Below are 24,138 nucleotides of genomic sequence, written 5' to 3' on the forward strand. Positions count from 1 at the left end.
AACCTCATATCTTTAAAGTGGATTACATAAAAAAAAAACGTATAAGATAATGTCATATTAATGAAATAAAAGGTTCACTCATGTACACTTAAATTGTGCACTTTTAAAGTTTTTAATAAAAATCATGTTTTAGTAAACTTGTGTCGTGCTTTCAAGAAGACCTTTATTTTGATGTGTTCATAAAGCACTTGATTATAATTGTAACTATAGTTTGTTATGCAATATTACATTTAAAATCCACATATATTTTACTAAATGTAGTAAATTGCAAATGTGGGAATATAGAGATATTTAAGCACATGCTATTCTAGTTTAAACAGAAATGGCATATAGTCAAGTCAGCTTTATTTCTAGAGTCGAGATGGAGATGATGAACAGGAGAATCCCTGATTCAGTTCAGATGGTGCTGTAGAGACGGTGAGATCATTATTCAGATCTGTTCAGAGTCCAGCTGGATTCAGTCCAACGTCTGATCTCATCTGATGGTGTCAGTCTGAGCAGATATCCACAGATTTCACTTCACCAGACTCCATCGGCTGACAGACATGGGGAAAACCTCTGGTGTGAGTGATATTGGTCAAGGTTTGTTAAACTGGCATGAAGTGGGCAGGAAAGAGCTGTGGTCTGTTCTGAAGGATGCAAGATGAAGGCAGTACATGAGCGGCTTATCAATGACACCATGAACACTGATAAAGCAGTCATCCAGGAGTATATTACAGTTTACCATAAACACTTCTCAGTACATTCAGCAGAACTTAACCATATTTCAAAGACAACAGATGACTTAATGCTTAAGTCATCTAATTGCATTTAATATAAAGTTAATATATAATACACTTTCATTCAATTGTAAATAACACAGTTAAGGTTATATCTCATTCTCACTTCAGTATACTCAGTAACACTTTAGTTTAGGGACCGGTTCCCACTGTTAACTATAGTTTATTAGCATGAATATTACTGGCATAATGTCTGTTTATTAAAACACATATTAAAGCATGAGAATATTTTAGATGCCTTAATTGACCACATATCTAAACTATTAATGATCAGAAAATTAAATTAAGCTTAGTGAGGCAGAATTCATAGTTAATAGTGAGAATTGCTCCCTAAAGTGTGACACTTCTTATGGTGTTTTTTATTAATTATTTCTATAATAAACGCTCTTTTTAAAGCATACTTCATTTTCAAAAGGATCTGTAAAGATGGGCTGATGTGAACGTGATTACGTGCTAAAATGTCACTCTGTTCATCATATAAAAGGATCGTAGCGCTTCAGAAGACTCAGTTTTATGATCACTTTTACACCACATTTATGTTATTTTTGGTGCTTGAAACTTTAGACTCACTGAGTATTGTGGTGTTGATTCTTCAACAAATCCTCCTTGATCCACAGACGAAGGACAATCGTACGAGTTTGGGACTGATACATCATTCATTTCAACTTAATATGGAGCAATACATAAATAAATACATGTTAAAAATATTAATTGCTCTTGCTCTGACTTAGAAAGTTAATAGCTGTGTTAAATTCAGAGAATTCCAGGCAGTATTGAGTGAGGAAAGCAGTTTATTTTTCTTTGTTTAGGCAAGAGTCAACATTAGAGCTGAAACCCTTCATACAGAAATAAGTCTGTTTAGAGAAAATCTTCAAGTGACGAGTGAGGAAAAGCAAAATGGCTCCAGAGGCGAGTAAACAGATCTTCAGCTATATACACATGGAGTTAGTTGGTTGGTCAGGTCTTCACCGGTCTGCAGGTTTCACACAGCACAGGCTCCCGGTATTAAATCTTTCTCTCTGAAACACAAAGGAAAGAAGGAAGTGTGATGAAAACATTCAGTGAGCCGTTTCCTCTAACCGACTCCCGAGGGCTTTCTCTACATGATATATGTGAGACGGTGTGATTTATGGACGGTCGTGTCATACATCACAGATCTGAACCTCCTCTGCTCGTTCTCTTTTTGAGGAAGTACATTCTCTGAGACAGTTTTAGACTCGTAAGATGGCATACCAACGACTAACCCACCTACATATCACTGATTTTATCAGCTGTTGTTTGCAAGACAAGCTAAATTTACAGCAAATACCTAAACCTTTCACAGTCGTTCTGCCACATGCTAACCCACATTAGAGCCTGCTATAGAGCGCTTCATCTGTTAATGCAAACCTGCCGTGCACTCACTTTATACAGACTAGCATGCACTTCATATCGCTTTCAACCACCTGTGATCATTTATTCTGATCATATTCAAACATTTCACCAACATCACACTCCGCACAATTTCTGACTGAAGGCCAGTTTCAGAATGAGATGAGAGTAATTGATGACAGAATCATGATTATTGGATGAACTGCCCCATCAAAGTGTCATGAATCTGATCAGATTTGATATTTATGAATGAAAGTATGAGTTACTAGACAACCATTAGCACACACAGAAACTTAATTATTGAAATAAATACAGCGAAATATGAAGACACATGTACGGATGATAAGATATCATGTGGTGAAAGTGTTTTTCCTGTTATTCCAACCCTCGCTGAGTGCAATGAGAACAACAGACTCTCATCCATTAAACTCAGACGGAGAGAAATCCAAACGTGACGTTCTGTCTGCTCTAATGCACGGTCGTCTCGCACCTCTTCATAATGAAATCATCTTCTCCCAGTTCGATTAAATATGTCCACTTCACTTAAACTAAAACCATATTTTTGTGACTTGAAATATAAAATAATATAACCCCACTGCTCAAAAAACGACACTAGACATTTCACTTATAGATAGCTATAGACCCGTCTCTCTCCTCCCATTCATAGCAAAATCCCATGAACACATTGTATTCAACCAAGTGTCCTTCCTTTCACAGAACAGCCTGCTGGAAAAGTGGCCAATCAACTGAAAACACCTTGGTGTTGGTCACTGAAGCGATACGGAGTGCAAGAGCTGCGTCCAGATCTTCAGTCCTCAATCTGCTGGATATATCTGCTGTAATCAATAATGTTAATCAACTAAAGCATACTGACTGATCACTGGGGTTCCTCAGGGATCGGTTCTTGGACCGCTCCTTTTCTCCATACACACAACTTCCATAGGACACATCATTCAGACTCAATAGTCCTCATTTATAAAATGCTGTGCAGAAACCATCCTAAATTTGATAAGTAAGCATATGTGTGATTCATAAAATGTTTTCCACACTTTCAGATATGAAATCTATGAATTGCAAATTATCTTGATCTTGCGCGCAACTGAATGGTTTCAGCTCTCTGCCTTGTAAATGACTCTTAATTAATGTCATTAACATTTAAAAGATCACCAGTGATCATCCTAATTCTTTAAAGAACAGTGAGCAGTACTCCAACCAGAAAAAGTGAGTATGCTTTATAAATAAGGCCCATGGCACCTGCTCGGATCTCAGGCTGCCTGGTGGACATCTCAGTATGGATGAAAGAACATCACCTGCAGCTCAACCAAAGACTGAGCTTCTCATCTTCCTGGTCAGGAATCTTGGGGTGATCCTTGATGATCAGCTGACCTTTAAAGATCATATCACAAAAACAGCACGATCATGCAGGTTTGCACTGCACAACATCAGGAAGACCAGACCCTTCCTAACAGAACATCGTCCCTGTCATTTCTATGATGGAACTAATTTCACAGTCTTCAAGAAATAACTAAAATCTAGAAATAACTTTTATCCTCATCCCTTCCAGTCCTACCTTTTACTATTTGATGACTGAAACCTTGTATAATGATTAGACCCTTCCTGTCAGAGCAAGCAACCCAACTTCTTGTCCAAGCTCTTGTTCTCTCCAGACTGGACTATTGTAATGCTCTCCTGGCTCTTCCTGCATGTACTGTCAAGCCTCTGCAAATGATCCAGAATGCAGCAGCGAGGGTTGTCTTCAATGAGCCAAAAAAAGCTCATGTTACTCCTCTCCTCATCAGGTTACACTGGCTACCAGTAGCCGCTCGCATCAAATTCAAGGTACTGATGTTTGCCTACAAGACAACCACTGGCATGGCACCAACTTACCTAAACTCACTGGTTAAATCCTATGTCCCCTCCAGAAGTTTGCGCTCTGCAAGTGAACAACGCCTTGTGGTACCATCCCAAAGAAGTTCAGAATCACTCTCACGGACCTTTTCCTGGACTGTGCCCAGCTGGTGGATGACCTCCCAATCCCAATTCGTACAGCTGAGTCTTTACTAATTTTCAAGAAACGTCTGAAGACTCATCTTTTTCGCCTGCACTTAATCTACTAACACCAGTACTTTTCATTTTCTTGTCTTTGTTCATTTAATTAAAAAAAAAAAAAAAAAAAAAAAAAAAAAATAACCTGGCTATGCGTTCTGTTCTAGACTAACTGAGACTTGTCATGGCACTTGTATACTGTTGTTGTTCTCCTGTTGACCTGACTGCTTCTATTGTTCTCATTTGTAAGTCGCTTTGGATAAAAGCGTCTGCTAAATGATTAAATGTAAATGTAAATGTAAATAATGGGTACTTCTCGTGTTTATTGCCAAGGTACGGTAAATTGCTTTATGTATTCCTCAGTTGCAAGTTGCTTTAAATAAAAGCACCTGCCAAATGAATGTTAATGTAAAATAAAATATTAACTAATTTCATTTCAGCTAGGTGTCAAGCAACATTTAGTTTAAATTTAGTTTGATGTAGTAAAACAATTAAAATTAAATAAAAATGACAAAAAACTATACAGACATTTTAATAAATAAATAAAATGACAAACATTTTAAAACATCAAATAAAAATAAAAATGAAAAAGACAAATTCTAAACATCAAAACAACAACAATAGTGTGTCAATGACACTCAAATCAGACTTAAACGCACTGTCTCAGGTTCAGATCAACACACTGTTACACTGAGAGAGACACAATGACCATCTGTGCTGTTTACACACGCATGTGTCTGATTAGATTAAAGCTCTGAGCAAACATTCCAGCTGATCTGTGTTTCTGAAGCTCGTTGTCTTTCCACTTCTTTCAGATGGTTATTCTTTGTGCTTCTATTGAAATGCTTGTCACGCCATATAGATGCTGTAGGTTTTTCAGGTCAGGGCAGAAAAGTGATTAAAGCTCTGGACTCATCCAGCCAGTCGAGCAGACAAACACACAATGACCAAAGCAGAAACACAATACTGCTGAATAACAGATTATGTAAGAATTCACGCATCAGAAAACATCTGGGGCACTGGAGCAGCTGTGGACGGATCTGTCCTTAGATCAGTGCTTAGACACTCGTGAGGAGAGATACGCCAAAACCAGACCCTCAACCTGACCCTGACCCTGACCCTGACCCTAAGTCTGACCCTGACCTTGACCCTAAATCTGACCCTGACCTTGACCCTAAGTCTGAGTCTGAGTCCAACCTAGCAGCACCAGAGCAACCCACAAACAACCTGTCAAGCAAAACATTAAACAGGAAAAACAAAAACAAAAAATCTCACACACACACACACACACACACACACACACACACACACACACACACACACACACACACGCACACACACACACACACACACACACACACACACACACTCACTCAGACACTCACACACACACACTCACTCAGACACACACACACACACACACACACACACACACACATACACACACACACACACACACTCACTCAGACACTCACACACACACACTCACTCAGACACTCACACACACACAGACTCACTCAGACACACACACGCACACACACACACAAGAAATGTTGCTTAAAGAAAGTGCTGCTTAAAAAGTAAATCAAAGTGCTTGCTTACATTCTTTTTTGTGTGATATTCATGTTAAATATTAGCATGTTAAATCTTACAGCAATACTCCAGCCACAAATGAAAATGTGAAGCAATCTGATCCGACAACAGCTGATGCTCTTTTTCACTGGAGGAAGTGTTATTATGGATTATAGTCTCTATGTGTTTGAGTTAAAATCATCTTAATGCTGGATGTGTTTCAGGTTTAGTCTTCTCCAGATGTTCACTGATGGACTGGAGTGCTGTGGATTATTGGGATGTTTTTATCAGACTCTCGTTCTGACGGCACCCATTCACCTGAAGGATTCCTTCAGCAGAGGTCAAATGTAATAAAGCTTGATTAAACCCCAGTTTCAGTCTGTTTGGCTGCAGATGTGTAGTTAGTGTATGGTGGCTCTCTCTGTGCGAGTGGGAGATTTCTCTGTCCTTCCAATCGTACACATCACCGTCAGAAAGAGGAACATAATCATCTGCTTATTTGACACATTTCTCAAGACTTCAACAATAGACAGATCCTGAACTTTCAGCAATTTTTCAACCGCGGGCAACACTCTTGGGAAATTTTTAACTTCATCATTTATTTTTATGTCTTTTTCAAATGCCTGAGATATTTTTTATGAATTCGTAACATTCAAATCATAAAACTAGTGGATATTAATACACAACTGTTTGAGTTTGGGTTCAGTACAATTTTTTTTTTCAATTGATCAAAAGTGACAGCAAAGACAATGTTCTTCAAAGTTCTTCATGCATCAGTTTATTATTTATGGAAGTAAAGTTCATGTACATAAGGTAGGGTCATACATCATTAATTTATATTTAGTTTTACTGTACAGTGAATGCAGTTCCCCATTCGTCATCAAAGGCTTCTGTCACCATCTGTAGTGAAACCTAAAAGCCCCGTCGTTTCTCACAACACCAGGTTTTCTGGGTCTTTTCCGAAGCACGTCTCTCACACACATGTACAGATGAACCTCGTGTATCAGTCCTGAATAAAACTCTAGTATTTCACTTCCTCGGAAGTTTCCCTTTCCTTACACAACATTGCAGTTTAGTTTATTTTTGGACAAGTTTCAACATGACAGACAAATGAAGTGTGTCTCCTCTGCTTCACTGGGGTTAAGCAGACATTTATAACCAGGATGTTAACGTGAGACACTCTTTGTGAAGTGAAGTGAGCTGAAGCGTGTGTTGAGTGTGTTGGGTTTTCCCCGCTCTTATCACACACACTAATGCCCGCTGATGGTATTTCCCAAAATGTTTGACCTGGACTGCAGCAGGGTACAGAAGAGTAATAGGGGATCTTTAATCACTGAGAATCCTAGGGTGCACATTAGCATACGGTGAATAAAACAAGGGTCTATTTCTACATGATCTAACTCACTGCTCATTTCTGCTTCATCTAACATACTCTAATGGCATGTGGCAGGTTTATTTGCAGATTAAACAACATCTTTGACTTGTGTGAAAACAGTTCACTGAAAACTCGATTATTTAGACATTAACTGTGATAATATTCACTGCAGGAGCTGTATTTCCACTCTCATTAACTAGTGATGCACTGAAATTATACTTCTGGATCAATTTGGCTAAAACCTAAAATGATATAATCTTTGTATAATTGTATAACAGTACTATAAGACTTTTGTCATGTCAATGTCATGTTTTGTGTATCTTTGTTTTGTGTTACTACAATTAGAAATTCCACTTAACCAAAAACTGAAACAAAAAACTAAAATAAAGTTTATTTAATAACCAATTAATTACAGTTATTTAATAATCAACACTCCAATACAACTTTAGTATAAATATAAATCACTTTTTATATCAACGTTTGCATAGAATTATGTTTCTACTCATTTTTGGGTGAATTTTTTAAAGGATGCCACACACACACACACACACACACATGCTGTTTCACGTGTTACATTACACATACACCTCCGGCTGCTATATTCTATATTCTCGTGTTCTATTCTATATTCTCATATTCTATATTCTCATATTCTATATTCTTATATTTGATATTCTCATATTTTCATGTTCTATATTCTCGTATATCCTATATTCTCATATTCTGTATTCTAATATTCTATAATCTCATATTCTCATAATCTACTTATATTCTATATTCTCATGTTCTATATTCTCATATTCTATATTCTTATATTCTATATTCTCGTATTCTATTCTATATTCTCATGTTCTATATTCTCATATTCTATATTCTTATATTCTATATTCTCGTATTCTATTCTATATTCTCATATTCTGTATTCTAATATTCTATAATCTCATATTCTCATAATCTATTTTCTCTATTCTATATTCTATATTCTCATATTCTATATTCTTATATTCTATATTCTCATATTCTATATTCTTGTATTCTATATTCTCATATTCTATTTCTATATTCTTATATTCTATATTCTCATATTCTATATTATCGTATTCTATATTCTCATATTCTATATTCTTGTGTTCTATATTCTCATATTCTATATTCTATATTCTCATAATCCTATATTCTATATTCTATATTCTATTTTCTATATTCTCATGTTCTATATTCTATTTTCTCATATTCTATATTCTATATTCTATTTTCTATATTCTCATGTTCTATATTCTATTTTCTCATATTCTATATTCTTATATTCTATATTCTCATATTCTATATTCTTGTGTTCTATATTCTCATATTCTATATTCTATATTCTATTTTCTATATTCTCATGTTCTATATTCTATTTTCTATATTCTCACGTTCTATATTCTATATTCTCATATTCTCACATCCCAGACTGTAATCTTCGCACTGGCTCAGAAATGTTCAGGAATATACAATTTAGGTGTCAACTGTGAACATTTGCACTCCCCCACTTTATATATTCTGCACAAATGTAGAGGTAATGTTCATGTTTATTTTGTATTTCATATTTGTATATTCTCAACTTCCTGATTTAAAATAAATAAAATAAAAATTCTCTCTCTGCTCTTATTGTATAGCTTTTACTTGTCTAATTCTAAAATGGCTCATCTCATTGTTCTGTTATTTATTCTTGTTTTTCTTTTGTCTTTGTCAAGCACAGGTTACCGAGACAGATTCCTCGTACATGTATACATACAGTTCTTGGCAATAAACGTGATTCTGATTCTAATAATTTTACACATACTTTTACATTTAAATATGTTTCTTTAAATATTATAGCTAACAGAAAAGCATGTTAACACAGACACTGGGCGTGTGTCATTGTGTTTCAGCTGAAATCTTTCTAATAGAGTTAAATATAAAGCTGGTTATAGGACTCATTGATAAAGGTGAAGAGAGGGAAACACTTTGGGATGAAAGACCTGCAGAGCTTTAAGCTAAAAGATCCAAGACTTTTACCAGAGAAATAAAACACAGTGAAATGTGCAGTGTGATTTTAGTCCTCACACAAACACTGGAGAGTGTTAAAAGAGCAAGAGAAGGAAACCCTCTCTGTGAAGTCCATGTTCGATAATACAGGCCTCGTCTTAAAGAATCCGTCTGTGTGCAGCAGACCGAGTGCAGATGGGGCGACTCGGTGTTCTGGAGGAAGTGGTAAGAAAACGTTGAGGTGAAACGCAGCGCTGCCCTTCCTCTGCAGCGGGTAACAACTGAGACTTCCAGCACAACGGCATCAAATCAGAGCTCTGCAGATCAATACTGATGACAGACAGCTTCTGTTTCACTCAGGACAGACGACTGCATTAACACCAGCTCCACCTAAATCAAGCTGATCTCCGCCAACTCCTTTAAAACCGTTTTACAAGCTTGATAGCTGATGAAATTCACCAGTCAAGTCACATTTATGTCTATAGTGTTTTATAGTCTTTATAAAGATCATTTCACAGTAGTAAACAGGAAAATAACAGACTGTAAAGAGACAAAAGTGTCTTTATTCAGCTTTACTGATGATGTCTACCAGTCATTTGCCTATTCGTGATGCTTTATAAAGCTATAGTGTATTTGTGTATATTGTGTGTGTGTGAGTGTAAACTAATTTTTAAAAATTAGTTATTTTTAATTCTACATTCTTCATTAAAAAGACTTTCAAAATGATGTATGATTTGTTGGAATCAAATGAAAAGTAACTATAAGCTATAAGTCGACAATGTCAGCAAAGTTTTGAGAAGAATCGAGTTAAAGTTTTCTGAAGGTTTGAAAGCAAAATCAGTGGCATTTTTTTGTTTTATGGATAAACAAATGATAAAGCTTGGCTTATTGAATATCAGATGCCTTTCTACAAAAACACTTTTTGTAAATAACATGATCACTGATCATAATATAGATGTGCTCTGTTTGACAGAAACATGGCTAAAACCTGATGATTACATTATTTGAAATGAGTCCACCCCCCAAGATTACTGTTATAAACACGAGCCGCGTCTAAAAGGCAAAGGTGGAGGAGTTGCTTCAATTTATAACAATGTTTTCAGGATTTCTCAGAGAGCAGGCTTCAAGTATAACTCGTTTGAAGTAATGGTGCTTCATATAACATTATCCAGAGAAACAAATGTTAATGATAAATCCCCTGTTATGTTTGTACTGGCTACTGTACACAGGCCACCAGGCCACCATACAGACTTTATTAAAGAGTTTGGTGATTTTACATCCGAGTTAGTTCTGCCTGCAGATAAAGTTTTAATAGTTGGTGATTTTAATACCATGTCGATAATTAAAAAGATGCATTGGGATCAGCATTTATAGACATTCTGAACTCTAGACAACAAGTTTCAGGACCTACTCATTGTCGAAATCATACTCTAGATTTAATACTGTCACATGGAATTGATGTTGATAGTGTTGAAATTATTCAGCCAAGTGATGATATCTTAGATCATTATTTAGTTCTGTGCAAACTTCATATAGCCAAAATAATAAATTCCACTTCTTGTTACAAGTATCGAAGAACCATCACTTCTACCACAAAAGACTGCTTTTTAAGTTATCTTCCTGATGTATCCAAATTCCTTAGCATATCCAAAACCTCAGAACAACTTGATGATGTAACAGAAACTATGGACTCTCTCTTTTCTAGCACTTTAAATACAGTTGCTCCTTTACGCTTAAGGAAGGTTAAGGAAAACAGTTTGACACCATGGTATAATGAGCATACTCGCACCCTAAAGAGAGCAGCCCGAAAAATGGAGCGCAGCTGGAGGAAAACAAAACTAGAGGTATTTCGTATTGCTTGGAAGGAAAGTAAGCTATCCTACAGAAAAGCATTAAAAACTGCTAGATCCGATTACCTTTCTTCTCTTTTAGAAGAAAACAAACATAACCCCAGGTATTTATTCAATACAGTGGCTAAATTAACAAAAAATAAAGCCTGAACAAGTGTTGACATTTCCCAACACCACAACAGTAATGACTTTATGAACTACTTTACTTCTAAAATCGATACTATTAGAGATAAAATTGCAACCATTCAACCGTCAGCTACAGTATCACATCAGACAGTGCACTATAGACCCCCTGAGGAACAGTTCCACTCATTATCTACTATAGGAGAGGAAGAATTGTATAAACTTGTTAAATCATCTAAACCGACAACGTGTATGTTAGACCCTATACCATCTAAGCTCCTAAAAGAGGTGCTTCCAGAAGTCATAGGTCCTCTTCTGACTATTATTAATTCCTCATTGTCATTAGGATATGTCCCCAAAACCTTCAAACTGGCTGTTATTAAGCCTCTCATCAACACAAACTGACCTCAAAGAACTAGTACATTATATAGACCAATCTCGAATCTCCCTTTTCTGTCCAAGATACTAGAAAAGGTGGTATCCTCACAATTATGTTCCTTCTTAGAGAAAAATGGTATATGTGAGGATTTCCAGTCAGGATTTAGACCGTATCATAGTACTGAGACTGCTCTCCTTAGAGTTACAAATGATCTGCTCTTATCATCTGATCGTGGGTGTATCTCTCTATTAGTTTTATTGGATCTTAGTGCTGCATTTGACACAATTGACCACAACATTCTTTTGCATAGACTTGAACACTTTGTTGGCATCAGTGGAAGTGCATTAGCATGGTTTAAATCGTACTTATATGACCGCCGTCAGTTCGTAGCAGTGAATGAAGATGTATCATATCGATCACAAGTGCAGTATGGAGTACCTCAAGGCTCAGTACTAGGGCCGCTGCTCTTCACGCTTTATATGTTACCCTTGGGAGATATCATCAGGAAACATGGTGTTAGCTTTCACTGTTATGCTGATGATACGCAGCTCTATATTTCCTCGCAGCCCGGTGAAACACACCAATTTGAAAAACTAATGGAATGCATAGTCAATATAAAAATACTGGATGACGAGTAATTTCTTACTGCTAAATTCTGAAAAAACAGAGGTGTTAATTATAGGACCTAAAAACTCTGCATGTAATAACCGAGAACACTGTCTAAGACTTGATGGTTGCTCTGTCAATTCTTCCTCATCAGTTAGGAACCTAGGTGTGCTACTTGATCGCAATCTTTCCTTAGGCATGGACAAATGGTGAGCATGATTTCACAGAGTACAGCATTTTCAATACAATATTCCAATCAACCAATCAGAATTGAGATATAACCATTTAGAAAATATCTGTTTTAAGCTTAAAATCAGGGTTAGGTGCTTCTACACCTTGTTAATCAGCTCTCATTTCCCACTGATTTTAGGAATAAATTATGAGTAGGGTTATGTTTAGGGTTAGGGATTGGGTTTAGTCTCGATAATAATGTTGATCCAGGATAATCAGAAGATGTGGGTCCAGGAACATGTCTTACTTGGAAAAATCACGCGACCTGGACAAATACAGATGCTTCCTGCAAATGTTTGTTTATGAGTTAAATCATACTCAACACAGAGCATGAAGACGAGACATGTTTCAAAGGTCATAGATGTTTTTCAAAGAAATTGTTCTTGTTTATTACACACACGAATGCACAACAGGGAAACTCACTTTTTCTGAACATGCAAAATATTTATTATTTCTTATTACATTTGTTTGACTCTCTGTGCCCATATACTGTATTTTGCTGCTGTCAAATTCTCCATAAAACTCTAAGAATACATTTTTACTGTATTTTACTGTTTCTTTATGACTACACCAGCTCTCCCTTCCGAGATATTCATCTGCACAAAAATCCTGACAATCGAGCCGTCGTCTGATGGAGATAAAAACAATAGCTGTGTTTTGAATTTGGCTATACTTGCTTATAAAATGAGGGAAGCAAGATGAAATCTGTTTTAAAGTGCTCGATGAACAGAGCAGACGCAAACATCTCAGAAACTAAACAAGGTTTGTCCAAGAAATGAAATTTGTCGCTAGACATTTTTTATTTATTTTAAACATTTATTTTAATGTCACTTAATATAGAGACAAAGTCGTTTAGCTGACATCTACTTTTCTCCAGCTACAGGCCACGGGTCAAAACTGCGCTCTGCGTTAATCACACGTTAAATTAGTGCCGCTACAATTAGTTTGAGTTAATGAATTATTATTAACGTGTTAATTTTGGCAGCCCTAATACATATTGTGTGTGTGTGTATAATGTGTGTGTGTACATGTAGGCTACAAGTTTTGTTCATAACACTCTTTAAGGGAAATGACGATGAACTGTTGTTTCTGTTTTGTCCTGCTCAGTTCATCGCTAGATGTTTGTAGTGTCCTCATCTGAACTTATGAATCCAGTTAAATTTGAGAAGCTTGAATGGAAATGGTGCATAATAAAAGTAGCCTGTCGTGTAAACTTCTTCATAGTTTTTTCCCACTCATCACATGGGTCATATTACACCTCAACTTATTTACTGGCTTTCCTGCTAAACGAGTACACACATTTACAAAGAAAAAAAAAATGAGGAACTGATGCCACAGCTGAGTCTGCCATAAACATTCACACAATACTGAAATACCGATTGATGTTAAACAAACATTCATACGCATTTATGATGTGAAAATAATGCACAAACAGCTGTTTAATTGCTGTTATTTAAAAATGGGAACATCTAAATTACTGATTTTATTCAAGTCAAAATACCATATATATATTCTCTCTTTAATTCACAAATAATAACATCAGACGATCTGTAGTTTACCAAGTTCTGTGCGTTCCTAAAATCAATGCAAAGCTGTAATTACATAAAGAGAGAGCTTATGTTATATGGAAATTTCTCTGAATTATAAGGAAAACAGTGCAAAAAGAGTTTGGAGAACATGAGGGATGGATTCATCACCTTCAATTTTCACAACTAGAATTAGTTTTCAAGTGCCAACCAAAAGCAACAATGATTGTATTCACAGAGCATCTGCTCACGCTGATCTCCTCTTTCATGCTTTGATATAAACACAGAAGCTGAAGTCGTCTTGCAGGTTTCAGTCTTTGTTTAGCTTGCGCTGGAAGCACAACGACCCACAGATCTGGTTATGATTACACACTCTTCATCTGGAAGAACCGGAACGAAGCTGAACTGAAGGAGAGTTCATTACAACTCCAAAAACATCCCAAAGACACGGAGATCTGCTCAATATCACTCTCAGAACAACAGACACAGACGCTGACCCTGCGACGCTTTCACACCCTTGAGCATTATTCACCCTGAACAGAGTATACTACATCAGTATCTAAAGCATACGCATTAGCACCTAACTGGAACATATCTGTTTCTGTGGAGAAGAAGTCAGTTCTGCCGTCTCTAGCGTGTTGTGAGGAGCGAGCGGATCAGGGATCATATGTTTGCTGTAGTTCAGACTCATATTCTCTAATGGCTTTCTGCTGCAGTCATAAAATAAAATACACACAGACGCTTTCTGCTCCTGGAACTCATCCAGTCTCAGCGCTGTCATGAGAGCAGGTCAGAGGTCAGAGGTCAGAACAGATCTGCGTGACCCGCTGGACGTTTGCATGCTCTCCTTCAGGTCCTCTGAACAGAGTTCTCACACACAGATGCAGAGTATCATGGTATTATTATCACATACAGTGGGGATCGAAAGTTTGGGCACCCCTTGCAGAATCTGTGAAAATAAGAGTAATTTTCAAAAAATAAGAGAGATCATACTAAATGCATGTTATTTTTTGTTTAGTACTGTCCTGAGTAAGATATTGTACATAAAATATTTTAACATTTAGTCCACAAGACAAAAAAATAGCTGAAATTATTAAAATAACCCCACTCAAAAGTTTGGGAACTCTTGGTTCTTAGTGCTGTGTTCTGTTCCCTGATGATCCTCGACTGTCTTTCTGTTTTGTGACGGTTGTGCATGAGTCCCTTGTTTGTTCTGAACAGTTAAACTGAGCAGCGTTCTTCAGTTTTCCAGCATCTTTACATATTTGAACCCTTTCCACCAGTGACTTTATGATTTTGAGATGCATCTTTTCACACTGAGGACATTTGAGGGACTCAAACACAACTATTTAAAAAGATTCAAACATTCACTGATGCTCCAGAAGGAAACAAGATGCATTAGGAGCTGGGGGTGAAAACTTTTGGAATTTGAAGATCAAGGTAAATTGTACTTAATTTGTTTACCGGGAAACATACGAGTATCTTCTGTTGCTTATGAAGGGCAGAACTAAATGGAAAAAAAATTTTATTTCAACAAAATAAGACAAATTTGGACAACCATCACAAAACAGAAAGACAGTCGAGGATCATCAGGGAACAGAACACAGCACTAAGAACCAAGGGTTCCCAAACTTTTGAGTGGGGTTATTTTAATAATTTCAGCAATTTTTTTTGTCTTTTGGACTAAATGTTAATATCTTTTATGTACAATATCTTAATCAGGACAGTACGAAATAAAAAATAACATGCATTTAGTATGATCTCTCTTATTTTTTGAAAATTACTCATATTTTCACAGATTCTGCAAGGGGTGCCCAAACTTTCGATCCCCACTGTACATTTATACATCCTCAGGTTCATAACATGCCCACAGAAAACTGTATATGGACATGTTAATAATATGTATAATTCATTTATATATGATAATATATGTAGCAAAAAAAAATCCTTTGTATAGAAATGTATATTATTTATGAGGTGCGTGTTTTGTATAATTTAGAGGTGAATATTGTTTAGTGCCATGAGTTCTGCTCAACACAAAATAATAAAGAAGAAATATTGCAGTAAAATACAGTGAACAGGGCTCCAGACTGCGACCAAAACAGTCAAAAACTTGTTTGAAAAAATTTATTAATTACTAATGTATTAATTATATATTAATATGTTTTTGCTGAAACTATGGTTTGAAAAGTATAAATGTAGTGCCTTTTTCCTGATGTTTTGCCATCATCACACCTTTAGTTGTTGACGTAATAAACAGAAACGATACGCATCAGTTTTAGTGTGAGACAGAGCTGATCTGGAGCAGCTGAAGCAGCGTGAGACACGAGGAAACGTCAGGAGACGTGAAGAAACCTGAGGAAACGTCAGGAGACGTGAGGAGACGTGAGGAAGACAGAGACGTGAAGAACACAGAGACACGAGGAACAGAGAGACACGAGGAAACGTCAGGAGACGTGAAGAAACCTGAGGAAACGTCAGGAGACGTGAGGAAGACAGAGACGTGAAGAACAGAGAGACACGAGGAACAGAGAGACACGAGGAAACATCAGGAGACGTGGAGAAACCTGAAGAAAGTCTGTTTGGTGCACATCTATAACAGGTAAAGCTGGCAGCTCTATAGATATTGGCAATATCATTAACAGCTCATGTTTATAATCGATAGTAATATGGCTTGTTCTTGTCGAGATCTTAGTCTGTATGCTGTTCTGTTAAAAGCAGGCAGGTCACTGGGTCAAAAACAGGTTTTGTTGTGCTGCTTGAAAGTCTCTTCACATCCCAATAGCAGTTACTGTTTAAGTGTCTAAATGTATTTATATATCGTCTGTGGAAGGCGTAGGACCATAAATTGTTTGTCCAATCAAGATGTACGGTCTGAACAATGCGACCTGAGACGTCATCAGTGTTTCCAGCGAGAGCGATGGATGATTTCTCCTCGTATCTCAGGTTTCTGATCTGTCTGAGAGCCGTCATGTGTTGAGAGTTATTACACAGATCTAGCTTTGAAGAAATCCCCTTCATTCATTCATTACCTTCATATTATTTGTAGTGCAGGTGCTGTCTAATAATCACAATAAGCTTTGAGCTCTGTTACATCTTAATAAATAAAATATCAGCTTTAAAATTCTGACAAATTCATAACAAAATGTAAATAATAAATACAGTTTTGGTGCTCTTTATTGTGACATGAGAGAATGCTTTAGTGCCTCGTATCTTTCTCTTTACTACGAGAGGACAGAGTTAGGGTCAGTGATGTTGACCCTTTCTGTTTTATAAACATCCTCTGTGACCGTATAACTCTCAAAGACACACACACACACGCACACGCACACACACACGCGCACACACACACACACACACACACACTTCAGCACTACCCCTACAGTGAATCTGGCTCTCAGGACATCTACAAGATGAGTTAATATGCTGATAAAGACTATATTAGTCTAGATGGAAATAGGGGTCCACGTGCACCCCCCGGCTTTTTTTAAGCCACATGATTTTTTTAAATCCTTAAAGTGTCTATTTTCAGAATCTGCCAGGTGCCAAGCTGAAATAATGTCCCAAAGGGTTCTTTTTTAACCCTTTGCTGCACCCGACAGGAACCCGAAAAGTCTAAAAAATGAAATAGAAAGTGGCATAACATTAGAAGTAAACAACACACAGAGACAAATGAACACATTTTCCCATACAATTCTGATCCCAGGAATTTAATGGAATGGTTATTTTTGACATTTGACAACATATTGACCTTATTTCTGGACAAAAATAGCAAAAAATGGCCAAAGATGTGTAGAGGATCAACTATTTTTTTGTTTCCTTAAGCGCATAGGGTGATTTTTTTTTTTCACGACATATTATTTCTTTATCATTCAAGTGTCTATTTTAAGATTAAATTGGGTACCAAGCTGAAATAATCTCCAAAATGCTTGATTTTTAACCCTTTGCACCAAACCTGAAAAATCTAAATATGATATAAAGTGGCATAACTTTTGATGTAAACAACTCACGGAGACAAATGGACACATTTTTCAATACTATTCTGACCCCAGAAATTGTTATTTGTCATGTTTTATAACATCTTGACCATCTGTGGTCAAAAAGAGCAAAAAAAGTTCAATTGACAGCGTTTTTATTATACTTAGCCTAAAATAGGGTTTATTTGAACCTTTTACTTCACCTATCCTGAACCTGAAGAGATTTAAAATAGTTTGTGTGTGTGAGTGTAGTGATCTGTCAGACTGATGTAGAGAAACAGTGGAAGTGTTGTGTGATGATCCATTATTCTCTGCTTCATCTCAGCCGTATTTCATCACTGTTCTTTAATGAGGCGGAGCAGAAAAGGGAAGTTCAACTCAAACGTTTCAGGAAGGTTGTATTTAACTTGACCACATCTGCTAGAAACATCGGTCCGTTATGCCAACACAGTGTGGGAATGTTTCACAAGTGTTTTTAGCTTGTTATCAGAGAATAATGTTTTGTGTGAGAAGCATGAGTCTGAGTCAAGCTGAGCGTGTGAACACTGTTCACCTGTGAAGTTACAGGACACTAACGCTGTTCTACCGACAGACAACACACACCTGACCTACATAAAGACGGCAAGACAGCGATTGTTCTGCCTGCTGTTATAAACATGAAGCACTTATCTTGTGCAATGTTTACTGCCTTGAACCAAATGACCGATGAACAGTGAGGACAAGATTTATTTGATCCCCAGCTGATTTTGTAAGTTTGATCACTTACAAAAGAAATGAAGAGTCTGTAATTTTTATTGTAGGTTTATTTTAATGCATAAAGACAGAATACCAGTAAAAAAAAACCATTATATAAAGGTTAGACATTGATTTGCTTTTCAGTCAATGAAATAAGTATTAGATCCCCACCAACCAGCTGTAACTCTTGGTTATGAGTCCTCTGAACACAGATTAGTGCTGAGACTTTAAGAAGTTACTCCTAATATCAGCTGGTTGGGTGTATAAGACACCTGTCCACACGATCTGTGTCTTCCATCACAACCTCTTCAGCAAGACCAAGACCAAGACCAAAGAGCTGTGGAAGGACGTTAGAGACAGGGTTGTAGATCTGCACAAGACTGGAATGGGCTTCAAGTGCATCAGCAAGCAGCTTGGAGAAGACAACTGTTAGTGTGATTATTCAGAAATGGAAGAAATACAAAACAACCCTCAGCTTTGGTCTGGAGCTCTGTGTAAGATCTCTCCTCATGCGGTGAAGATGATCACGAGAAAGATGAAGGATCAGCCCAGAACTACACCAGAGGAGCAGCGCTCGCTCAAGAAGACACAAGTTCAGACCCCTCTAAAGTCTGCCAGAGAACATCTAATGATTCAGAGAAGACTTGAGAGAAAGTGCTGTGGTCAGATGAGATCAAAACTGATCTGTTTGGCTTGAACTCGACTCGCCGTGTTTGGTGGAAGAGCAATGATGACTATGACACCAAGAACAGCATCTTACAGTCAAGCACAGAGCCGAAATATTATACTTCAGGGCTGTTTTCTGTGTAGGGTACAGGACGACTTCATGTTCTGTAAAATCTTGGAGGAGAACCTCCTTCCCTCAGCAGAACACTGAAGATGGGTCATGGATGGGTCTTCCAGCAGGACAATGACCCGAAACACACCTCCAAGACAACAAAGAAGTGTCTCGAGAAGAAGCAGATGAAGGTGATGGAGAGCCGAGCTAGTGTCCAGACCTCAATCCTGTAGAAGATCTGTGGAGCGATGAAACTTTCAGCTGCCGAACGACCCTAAAGATTTAGAGAGGATCAGAATCGCTCCTGAGATGTGTGCACACCTGCAAGAAACACCTGACCTCTCTGTGCTCACTAGTAAGGGTTTCTGCTCCAAGAACTGAATCATGTTTGGCTCGGGATCAAATACTTACAGTATCACTCACTGAAATTCACATCAATTTCTAACCTTTATATAATGTTTTTTCTGGATTTTTTGTTGGTATTCTGTCTCTATACGTTCAAATAAACCTGCCATAAAATACAAACACTTCTTTACTTTTCTTTTTTTGTGTAAGTGGTCAAAATGACAAAACCAGTGGGAGATCAGGTAAATATTTCCCCGCTGTACAACACTAGACCAGTGACTGTAATGACCTGAGAGCGAACACTAACCCTGCTTCATATGGACACGATCAACATGGACAGCTCGGAGCATTATACATGTGTGTCGCTGGCTGCAGACGTCTGCTGTGTTTCCTAATGACACACATAAAGCTGTTTGCAGAAGCTCGCTGCAGAATCCTAGGCAGAGGCAGCTTGGATTTCTTGTAAATCACGTGACTTTATCTCCAGCAGCACTTCTGCAGCGTGACCAGACGGAGTCGCCCTTGAGAGGAAACACGGGCGTTTACAAGAAATCCCTGAGTCTCGCTGGAATCCACCCTGCTTCCCTGCATGCCATACTTCACATTACTAACTGCTCATCTTTGACACAAAACCAACAACACCCTGGCATCTTTCAAGGAGATGAGAATATCTGTCTTTAACAACAGGATAAAAGTCAGAAAAAAGGCACAGCAACAGGAGCCTTACAAGCAACTCTGCGGAAGCTCCTTCACATCTGAAGGGTTCATATTAGTGTCCAGGAGTAAACATACCCTTAACATAGTAATATGTACTCTTAGGATACAAATACAAGACTTTTAAGGGGTTTTCAAGCACATGGTGTAGTTTACAGTTGTTTGAGCATCAGCAGCTGTTTTTAAGCAGCGATGAGAAACAGCTTTAGTTCAGAAAAGGAAGCACATGCGGATCACATGTGTTTCACACACTCACACACTCTCCGCATGTGGAAGCGAGCATGAGGTAGTGGTGAGCGATTAAACAGACATCGAGTCATTGTGATTGTGCAATTCACACTCGAAAATTTGTGCTTTTTGTATTTCCTGAGCCACTTTGATTTCATATCATCTCTGTTGCATTGCACTAAAACAGACAGAGTTTGAGCTTGTGCTGCTTGAAATGCCAGTTTGCAGAGAGATGCATGGAAATACAGTGAGGACGAGTTTTACATAATCCGGCGCGCAGCATACCATACGTCCGATCTCTGATGACTGATCAAGTGTTTGTTATTTCAAGCAGTCTGCTGTAGATCATAGTGGAAAATAAGACATTTGCAAAAGCAAGTAAACAAAGCCCAGCATGACCTCAAACACTGACTACAGAATGATTCAGCGTTCCTGCAACAGTATGCCAACGTTTCAATGTGTGTTTGTGTCCACTGCAAGCTCTAAACCGCATCTTCTGTTTATTTCCTCACATTGTGTGAAGAGACAATCATCTGCAACAGAAGGTCACCTTAAACACCCACAGGGAAGAATCAAACCTGCTGCTGTTGTTAAACATTTACAGATCATTAAAACTTTGCGTGACACGTATGAATGATTGGATGCATTATAGGTTTCAATATCTGTCAAAGTTAAAAGAGATCTCACTATGAAGATGTTAGTCATTTGAAACATCAGTTATAAAATCCCTGCACTCATCTGATCCAGTGTGGGTTTACAGACTCAGTTCATCAGCTCGAGTGAGGCATGTTCTGAGTTATCATGTAAATACATTACAATGTGACTACAAGTTCTTCTAGGTCAAGAGCAATGCATTTCTTATTTCAGTCAGGAGCGTGAACAAAGGCATTGTTTGCATGCGAATGTCTATGGAAATGCTGCTTGTTTTGCTGCTGATCACCATGGCATACAGGCCAAACAACAAAGTTCAGATTCAGTGCCATATCTCGATGACTAACTGACATACTTTGACATATTTTGATCACCTCTGGTTATGAAAGCATGTGATCATATGAAGATATAGAGCTGACAGACAAGACTGCACTGACTCTCACTGAGCTTAGACATAGTATATTAGATTAAACCTCAGATAAATCTGATCAATGAGTCATTAACACATATTAGATATGAGTAAACACAGTCTGGAGCGCTTGATTCTGACCGGTCAATCTCTGCACTCAACAAACCAGGTCTGGATAACAGTAATCTGACCCAGCAAACCTCATGTGTTCATTTATTACAGAAGCCTTCAGTCTACAGTCACAGTGATCTCAAACTGAATCGTGAATGTGAAACTCAAAGATTAATGAATACATTTATGACATTTAAAACTATTACTAATTATGATGAATGCTTATGAATGACGCGGGACACAACATGAGAACGAGGTTTAGACCGAATACCAGTGCTGGGTGTAAACCATTACTAATGATTAATTACTCTCATTTAATCACTTTTCCTTTGAAAATATAAAGAAAGGGATTACTCTTAACTTTTCTGTGTTACGATTACAATAACTTCTGATGTAATTCCTTTGAATGAAATAGATCTCTACATAAAAGCAAGTCGATTAACACAATCTCCCTTTAAATGCTCAGTAATTAATCAATGATTTATGCACTTTTATCATCTATGCTTGTTTTATCATCTATCCTTGTTTTATCATCTATCCTTGTTTTGCTGAACTGGTTCGCGGGTGTTAGGAGGTTTAGAAAGAATTTGTATAAGTATTACAATACTTTGTAGTAAAAGTACTTAGTAATCTAATTACACTATTGAAGGTGTAAGAATCTAGTAATTACAGTTCTTTTCATCTGCTCACACACAGAATCTTTCCCTGTCTCAGTTTCTGAAAGCTGACACACCAGATCTACAAACCAGACACTAATCATCAGACTTTGACCCAGTTTTCATTTCAGAATTTATTTATTTTTTTTGGCAAAACTATATGATTTATCTAAAAATATTATGTTTTGGTAAATGTGTTACATAAGACAACATAAGACAAATGTTTGCTTTTGATATGTGTTTGTGATATTTTGAATTCAGTGCTTAATATCACAAGAGATCTGAGGCACTTTGCGTTTTGTGCAATTCTTGTATTTCTTAGTTTTGGGGCAAAGTTTAAAAAATGTTTAAGCAGTTCTAAATAATTGTTAAATAATATAATTGTACAATGCTATGTATCAAAGTACTATGGTGCAGCGGAAAGCACTTGTTTTATTATTCAGTTAAAGAGTTTTACATTTCATTCCTGAATATGCAAATGCAATCCTCAGATAGTGTTATTCACGGTCGACAAGTCAAGTCAAGTCACCTTTATCTATAGTGCTGCTTTAAACAATACAGATTCTGTCGAAGCTCTTTAGTGTGTGTGTGTGTGTGTGTGTGTGTGTGTGTGTGTGTGTGTCAGTCACGTGTTCTGGTTCTCTGTAGATGTGTGTGGTTACTCTGCCCCCTGCTGGACACTGCACGCACCCATCGTTACTCCAGCGCATCTCCCGCGTTACTCTACACAGATTCTACATTACCATGACCACAGCCGTAAACGTGATCACAAAGAGACAGAGGAACTAAACAACACTTACTAAACAATGAAGGCACAATAACTGACTCCTGAGCGAACCCTGAATGTTGTCCTGAAGCGTCGTTGATCAGAGCATCTCGTCCCCCGGCAGAATCCGAGCGGGGCGTGACGTCATCACGACCGTTACACGACCGCTCAACGATTTCAGCGCAAATATCATGAGTGTCTTCACGATCGCAGCCAGTGTAACGATAGAAGGTAAAGTTAACGGGGATCTAAACTGGACTCACGGTGCCATAACGTTTTAACGCCGAGTCACTTTCTCTTTCACATTCACCAACAGCAAAGCGTTCAGATCGCCACAGAACGTGAAATTCTCAATGAAATTCCCCAAACTCACTAATACTCAATCCAGCAGACCATCACAAGATATCTGTGAATGTTATGTTTGCTATGAGACATCTGTAAACCCTGACATTAAACCCGTTTGTGGTGATGTGCTGATGTGAAAGCAAACAGCTGCAGTCATGAAGAACAATCATCATCAAGAACACAAACTAGATTCGTTATCTAAAATAAGATTGAAGGATTGAAACACGCTTACCAAGAGTCGATCGTGGTGTCTAATGAACAGAATAAATGTGTTTAATCCGAACTCGTGAAGGACAGAAAGGTAGCAGACGAGCACAAATACACTGAAGGCTTTAAACCTCTCTTTCACTTTCGCTTTACTCAGATGTGAGGGAGGAGATGAGAGGAATTCACCAGAAACCAGAGACTGTGCTGGAAATGACCTTCAGAGAGAAACCATCACAGTTTAAGAAAAGCTCTGTCTATCCTCATGTAGATGATCGGGTCTTAATGTGGGGCTTATTCTTCAGACAATCCTCTGACCTCCTTTCATTCTCTTCCATTTTTAATTCTAGC

At 37.6% G+C, this 24,138-nt stretch overlaps 1 protein-coding gene and 1 long non-coding RNA gene across 2 annotated transcripts in view; one reads left to right on the top strand and one right to left on the bottom strand.

Moving 5' to 3' along the window:
* Positions 1-146: 146 nt before the first annotated feature.
* Positions 147-23,957, bottom strand: LOC113038193 (uncharacterized). Its single transcript, XR_003274738.1, has 2 exons — positions 23,816-23,957; positions 147-1,798 (listed from the first exon to the last, which is right to left on the bottom strand). It is a non-coding gene; the product is annotated as an uncharacterized LOC113038193 (long non-coding RNA).
* The window catches only part of LOC113038190 (solute carrier family 22 member 4-like), a 35,048-nt gene continuing 26,653 nt past the window's right edge, over positions 15,744-24,138 (top strand). Inside the window, exon 1 of the mRNA XM_026195445.1 lies at positions 15,744-16,470. The gene's annotated coding sequence lies outside the window, so the exon portion shown is untranslated. The remainder of the gene's footprint in view (positions 16,471-24,138) is intronic.

The sequence above is a fragment of the Carassius auratus genome, chromosome 21 (genome assembly GCF_003368295.1).
Source record: "Carassius auratus strain Wakin chromosome 21, ASM336829v1, whole genome shotgun sequence".
NCBI classification, from domain to species: Eukaryota; Metazoa; Chordata; class Actinopteri; order Cypriniformes; family Cyprinidae; genus Carassius; species Carassius auratus.